This window comes from Pleuronectes platessa, chromosome 8 (assembly GCF_947347685.1).
Source record: "Pleuronectes platessa chromosome 8, fPlePla1.1, whole genome shotgun sequence".
Classification (NCBI taxonomy): Eukaryota; Metazoa; Chordata; class Actinopteri; order Pleuronectiformes; family Pleuronectidae; genus Pleuronectes; species Pleuronectes platessa.
In genome coordinates, this window is record NC_070633.1 from 1,982,516 (window position 1) to 1,990,348 (window position 7,833).

General features: G+C 39.0%; 1 long non-coding RNA gene across 1 annotated transcript; it reads left to right on the plus strand.

The window, feature by feature from the left end:
- The first annotated feature begins 678 nt into the window (after positions 1 to 678).
- LOC128446424 (uncharacterized) lies at positions 679 to 3,813 on the plus strand. The gene is made up of 3 exons (XR_008339576.1): positions 679 to 806; positions 2,089 to 2,214; positions 3,205 to 3,813. It is a non-coding gene; the product is annotated as an uncharacterized LOC128446424 (long non-coding RNA).
- The last annotated feature ends 4,020 nt before the right edge of the window (positions 3,814 to 7,833 follow it).

A 7,833-nucleotide genomic window follows, 5' to 3' on the forward strand; every position in this document is an offset into this window, starting at 1 on the left:
TAACCAATACAAGAGATTTGAAAATATATATTTTTCAAACTTGTACCTCTAATTATTTTATCGAAATATCAACATGTTTTTGTGCCTTTTAAGGGTCATAAATTCCGACTCTTCAAAACAAACAGATTTAGTGTTACCTAAGAAGAAAATGTTGTTCTCTGTTTCTACTCGGACATTGTTGATGTTACATAATGGGAGGGGAGGAGGAGTAAAGCAATTAGATATAGTTTTACTGATTTAAATCTTTATGTAAGCTTCCAAAGTACAACATATGAAACAAACTGTATATTTTTACCTTTTACAGAGGAGAATTTTCTGAGGAATTAGATAATAAGCTTAAATTGTTATGTTCACATTGCCACTGAGACAGAAATGCTGCAGTCTGCACTCTGTAACGTGATTTTGTTGCTCTATACCGGTGTGAGCATACACAACTTCAGGACCACACCATCTTTACCACTTCCTCTTTGCTGTAATCTCATCTGAATCAATTTCAGTTACTCATGTGAAGTTTTTTTGTCTACATGCAGTTTTGTTTCCATTTTACCACAAATTTGTGTTCAGTGGTAAATATTTATTTCTCTTTCATCATTTTGGAAATATTTATCTATTTTTAGACCAATCTAATTATTTTCATTTGTAGCATGACAAATTATCGGAATTTAAAACAAAAAGTTAGAAAAGTTACATTGTTAATTGGGGAGGGATTGTTTACAACAAACACTGGATTACATTAATGTCATCTCTGTATGTCATCTCCCCAGGATAAAATATGTCGCTGTTTAAACTTGACTATGTCCCCAGGGGTAAGTTGTTTGTGTATTTGTGTGTCAGTACTAATGCAATAAAGTAGATTATCATATATTATTTAATGATGATACACACAATTTATGATAAACTATAAAGAAAATTAAGAATGGAAAATTGCCCTGATACCTGGTAGGCATATATTCCAACACACATGACATGCGTTGATTGTCTAGAGTTCTGTCTTCAATGTTATTGTCTGATGTCATCTTACTTAACACATTAGGAATTATCAGATGATCTTCATCTGCAAAAATACAGTCACGTGGAATTAATCAATATCTACTGACAAGCTAATGTAGTGTTAGGTTAGAAATAATGTAAGCAGATTTCTTTATAGATGAGTGAAATTATTCCTTAGTCCTTTCATGTGCTCTCTCTCGTTTTAAAACAGAGCTTCTAACAAACTGTGGGAGAGTTTATTACAGTATGTAAATCCATCCAAACTATTGAAGCTTCATTTTAATTCAATTAATAATCTTAGATTCTTACATATCTCCTGACATTGTGATGCTTTTGCTGTTTTATCATATCATAACAAATCAACATGATTAGAAAAAAAAATGAAAGCCTCCGACATATTTAATTTAAAATAAAGATCCACACACTTTTTTCTCATTATTATATATACGCATTTCTTTCAAACTGGGCTCATAACACATTAACTAATTATCTTCTCTCTTCTCTGCTCTACCAGCAGAACAGATACAAACTTATTTTTTATCTACATCATATGTTCATAATAAAAATCCTTCAGTTAAGTACAGTATATCTTTAGCATTTTAACTTAAAAGATCAGCAGTCATATCTACTGTTTATTTGCTTTTCTAGTTTTATCATTTACAATTTAACTTTGTTTAATATTACTTTTTACCACATTATTCATGCATTTGACCATAATGCCTCTGCCTCTGTCACATGAACATTAATACCAACATATTTAACTGAGACAGCTGATAGCTTCATAGTGCTGGTTATCAAGGATTGCTGATTTCGAGGTTAAATTAAGCTGGATAGTGGTAAATGGTCGACATTTACATAATGCTTCTCTAATCTTGATGACCAATCAAAGTGCTATACAGTACAGTTTCGCCATTCATCCATTCACACACACATTCACATAGTGTATCTATGTGCAGCACTTTCTCTATCACACATCAATCACACACTGCCACCACAGCCTTCAGAGGAAATTTAGGGTTCATTACATGCCCAAAGACACTTCAGCACACAACACATGAAATAATGTAATAATTTTGTTGTGTTTCATCCTCTGAAAAGGAATGTGGCTTTCCTCATCATTACATTAAAGGCCTGAGGTCCCTGCTCCCTGCTTATGATTCCTTGGAGGGCCTCGTCGATGAACTGATCCTTAATCTGCAGGAGTTGAATCAGAGAGCTCAGATGGTAAACAGTTCAGTATCCTGCTCACACCAGTTTGTCAGTATGACTGTATTTTTGTCCAGTGTTTCCATCAATGAATGTCTTGTATCCAATCTCCCTTGCCACATCCCTCAGAGGCTGCAGCCCAAGGCTGACGGCATCACATTGGCACAACTGGGCTGCCCATTTAGAAGAGAAAACTTCCTTCCATTAGGTCCCAACTAACCTAGGACTCTTGTCGTTGACCTTGCACAATGGTAAAGGTGGGACAATCAGATAAGGGCTGCTGCACACTAGAGGATAATCAGGCTGACTTTAGACCTGATATGCCCCTTACAACAAGGCTGCAAGTTAACTGCCCAAATAATCCTGAAGTGTGAGGGGTAAACATAATAATCTTAATTTTACTGATTGAGTCGCAGCCTCGATATGAAGCTCCTGAAGCTTGATGTATGATGTTTACGATATACGGCTGACTTAAACAACAATCAATTTCCAACTCAGCTCCAGCTCACACTGCAAAATCTATACGCCTTCTCATCCATGAAAACATCCATAGTTAGAAGAAGTTATTGCAAGTTTCTGTGAGATTTCAAGTCTCTGGAATCGCCAAGTGTGTAGTCTGACATTCTGGCCAAATCTTCCAGCGTGTGTGTGTTCTGAAGATTTTAAAATCAAAAATCTGATAAATATGTCATTATGTCTGTGGTCTGCCCCATTTTTTTAAATGGTCAAGAGTTTTTTAAATGGCCCGTAACCGACCATACGCGGCTTCTGATTAATGCCTTAAGAGATCTAAAAGGAAAATCTACAGGATCAACTGAATGATTTCCAACAAAAAACACAAGAAAACATTTCTTTAGAAGCTTCACATTAGAGCATAAGTCTCTTAACTATGTTAATAAAAATAAAACAATAAGCTATAAGAGGCTAATAACCTGTTTTGCCTTATCACTGCAAGCGATACATTGCTACATTTTAATATGCAACACTCATTCTTCTGTATCTCCGCAGAAAATTACAGTGTGTTCGAGGCCTGTGATGAGTAAACCCATCCTAACAACAAATGACCTCGCTGAGGCACTAGAAGAACTGAAGCAAAAAATCAACTCAAGGAATAATACCACTGGTTAAAATCGTCAGAGGCAGTAACCTTCTGCTGGTAATACTTGTACACTGTATGGCAGCAGTATGTATTTGTGATTTTAATTTGTTGATGTTGACATTGATGAAAATTTGCCAATGTATTATTTTTGACTTATTTATTTTTATTTATTATCAGTTTTTGATTATGTCAAGGAAATATGCTCATAAAACCTATCCAATTGATGTTATTGCCCTCAAAATGGGATGAATGTTGAAAAACACTTTATATATTTGAAGTTTAAAAATGTACAGTGTTTATTTGAATAAACAACAATAATTATAATGCATAAAGACTGAGCTATGTTGCACAAGGATTTACCTGTGTTGTAAAAGTGCAACTAAACTTACATATATCCTCCTAATCAAGCTTTTTTTTCTTAGTGCTCTGTTACTCACAAAATCTGATTATCATTGTCAAGAATCCAGTATGTCCAAGACTTTTGCCAAGTTGGTATGATTATTTCCTACCATAAATATCAATATACCTTATGAGGGGTTTCAAAGGCACTGTCAAGTTTTCAGAGGTGCTGGTAGTTCTTATCGTTGGTTTTATGCAATTATATATATTATTGATGCATCTTAATCCTTCCAATTTAATAATATAATGAAAAATGATCATAGCCAGTTTCAATTTTTGCTTGCATGCAACACTTTGCTACTACTTTAACAAAGCAGTAGTGTGAATAAAAAGAAATAAAAAACTACAAAAAATATATAAAAAGTATTGCTCGCCTCCTTTTTCTGCTCTGTACTTTTCTAAGACGTTAACTTAATTTAGACCGAGTAGTGGACATTTCTGACCTGACCTCCAGGCTGACCCTATGACCTGCAGGTTGACCTCCTCCCAACTTCCATTCTCCATAATAATCTCTCTGGAATTGGTGAAATTCTTTCTAAATGCTTTTATTTAATTTAACATATATGACCTTTACTATATAAATACACAGCAACTAGTAAAGTTATGTTATATTTCCCTTTTTCATATAGCTGCATGTTTTATTAATGTTAGTAATGTTTATTGATGTCACTGTCACTTTTGGGTCATTGTTATTGACCCTTTTGTTTATGGACTTTCACCTTGGTTTCAAATTCACTGAATTTGACCTGTTACCTTAAGGCTATGGTAAATGGTTTTGTATTTATATTGCGCTTTTCTAGTCTTGATGACCACTCAAAGTGCTTTACAGTACAGTTTTACATTCACCCATTCACACACATTCATACAGTGCATCTATTCGCAGCACTTTGTTATTCAATGGGGGGCCATTCAGGGTTCAGCATCTTGCCAAAGGACACTTCGGCATGCAGATGGGTCAGACTGGGAGTCGAACGGCCGACCTTCAGGGTGGCTGTGGCTGGTATAAGTGTAAGATCAACCAAACTACTCAATGAGGAAACATTTTGATTCAGCAATGTTTTTTCAATCAATCAATCAATCAATCAATCAATCAATCAATCAATCATCAATCAAACAATCAATAAAAATTGTAGGTCATAATCCAAGATGTGGCCGCAGCCGGACAATAAGGCAAAGGGAATCCGGGGAGGAAGTCAAGTCAGTAACATGTATTGATGAGATATTAATTTCATTGATGTGATAAGGAGGGAGAAGAAAAAGGAGAAGCTGGGAAGAGAAGCTCCGTGTGTGATGTGTGCCCCGACATTCTAGACCTATAGCAGCATAACTAAGATCAGGTCTAAGACAAGCCTGGACTGGTTTTAAGATTTTAAGTCTACTCTTAAACGTACTTATGGTATCTGCCTCCCGAACTGAAAGTGAGAGATTATTCCACAGGAGAAGGGCTTGATAGCTGAAAGCTTTGGCTGCTTCTCTACTTTTAGAGATTTTAGGCATTTTAGGTTTCACGTCTTAAATCTCCCCTTAGCATATTTAATGTTGTTAAAATCATTTTAAGTCACTGTCCTACGCATATATTTCTGTATCCGTTTGTTGTGTTTCTTCATTGAAGCTACAATTTTCAAACTACTACATCTTCCGATAAAGATGTACATTATTTAAATACATGCATTAGATATGTGTGTATACACACAAACCTACACTTAAGATATGCGCTGCTGTACTCTCGAGCCAAGATGAGAGACCAGCTAGCCGCTGAGAGCTAGTTCGATTTGACGGTTCTCGACGTCTCAGTCCGGTTGTTGTCACGCCCTCACTCCCGGAACCCCTCACCCAGACCCGGGTCTGTTCTGGTTCCCCTCCGCGTGGACTGACGGTCCGTGTGCGGACATGAAGCCGAGCAACGGAGGCTAAAGGCCGAATTATAGTCGGGTTGTACGCACGCACGCATGCACGCAAGACACGCAACACGCCCCTTTCGTGCCCTCTGGCGGCTTGCGTGCGTCCGCCAATTTTTCCAACTATACGACAAAGCGACGCGAGTCTCACGCAGCCCGCAAGGCTTGTGATTGGTCTGCTTACTACATCCCGTCCGGAGTCTAGTTTCCGGTTTCATGCCCCACAATACGCGGAAATCACGGAAGATTTAGAAGAACGAATATGGACCAAATAGATGAGCACTTGGCAGAAGAGATCCGAAAGTATGACCACTTGTATAACCCGTCACTAACTGGCCGATTTGTCCGCCAGAAATAGGCTATGAGGAGCTGGAGTGGCGATCTAAATAAACAGTCAACGAAGAAGAAGACGTCTCTTCTTTGTGTGTTTTGTCTTCGACAAACAACGTTACTCCGCCTAGTGTTCTGGCAGTGAATTGCGTTGCAACACGTTAGAGAAGCATAAACCAAAACGAGTCCGTCGATGCAACTGCGTGGCCTTCCGCGGTTGCAGTCGCAGGACTATAATTCGGCCTTTATAGTCGGGTTGCACACAAGACACGCAACACGCCCCTTTCGTGCCCTCTGCGGGCTTGCGTGCGTCCGCCAATTTTTCTAACTACACGACAAAGGGGTCCTGGAACACGTTCCGGTGCTATTTTCTAACAAAGCTCCACAAACATCTGTTTTAAGTTGTACCTGCTGTTTCAACCGGGCGACACACACAGAAACAACGACTCGGGTTAGCCTCCGAGTGTATTGTTTTCACAGACACAAGCTACGACTCCGAGAGCATTGTTCCTCCACTCCGTACCCGAAATGGGATCTCTCCCGCCACCTCCCAGACCGATGCTTCCCGGCCGGGGTTCCACATGCAATACTGCTGTAAATACGTTCACAAGCAGCCATTCCAGAAAGTGCTACAACTTTAACCACAAACTAGCAGTAGCCCGCTGCTGCTAACCGTAGCGGGACACACACAGGGGACACACAGGCTGGAGATTTGTCATAGATCGATAATGATCAATGATGAAAATGAGACATACCCTGCAGACGTGGGGAACCCTGAGCCGGTAAGACGTGTCCGGCTCTCAGGTGTGTGAAGTCAGCGGGAGCATTGAGCCTCGCAGTGAGCCGCCCGGGTACAGCCGGGAACCAACCCACCACCGAGCAGCTGGCGGCCGCTGCCGCCGGCCGGCAAGCCAGGCACTGATTGCTATGAGGCTAACGCCACCTAGCTTACATGTCACCGTCAATTACCGAAACAAAACAACAGCTTTTCTAGTTGAAGACACTCACTGCGAAACGAAAGCTATGCCATGTAGACCGACTGTGACATCAATTCTGGTCGTATTCCCATTCGACGCACTCTATCGTATAGTTTCTTACATAGAGGAACCCCAACAAATCGCGGGAGTTGTTTTTTTCCAGAGTTTTTGGGACGGTAGACTTGCCAGATACCCAAATTAACGTGTAGAAGCACTACAAAAGTGGATTTTTCATAATATGTCCCCTTTAAAGTGAGTGTTGGCAAAAGCGGTTGTCATTTTTATGTTGAGGCGGCGGGGGTGTTGTCGGCAGTGGCTGAATGTAACTAATAAAGTAACTTGTAATCTAACTTAGTTACTTTTAAAATCAAGTAATCTGTAAAGTAACTAAGTTATTTTTAAAATCAAGTAATCTGTAAAGTATTTAAGGTACTTTTTCATAGTAACTGTGGCAACACTGTTTACCATATTGTTAATTGTTTTGATAAGCAATTTAAATATTAAAAAAGATTATCTTAAAATGCTATGATGTAAAAAATTTGAGGGGTCTTCCTCTATTCATTTAATAATCTGCATTCTAGTGTCCTAGATTCATGTAATCACAACAATAGTAACAAAAGGTTTTCTGAAAAGGTTCCTCTAGGTGTTTAACAAGGGCTGGCTTCTTCCCAGTTTTGGTTCCCTCTGCATGATTTTTTTTCTCTCCCCTCTGCCTAGTTGCATGACTGCTGGAGAGCCATATTCATGGTCCGGATGTGTTTGTGCAAATGCAAATTTGAACATGAAGCCAGTAGACTGCTGCCCTCCACTGGCCTTCTTCAAAAATAGCAACACACGCACAAAGAGAGAGAGAGAGAGAGAGAGAGAGAGAGAGAGAGAGAGAGAGAGTTGTTCAACACAGCTGACACAGACTCAGAGATAATAACATTCAAAC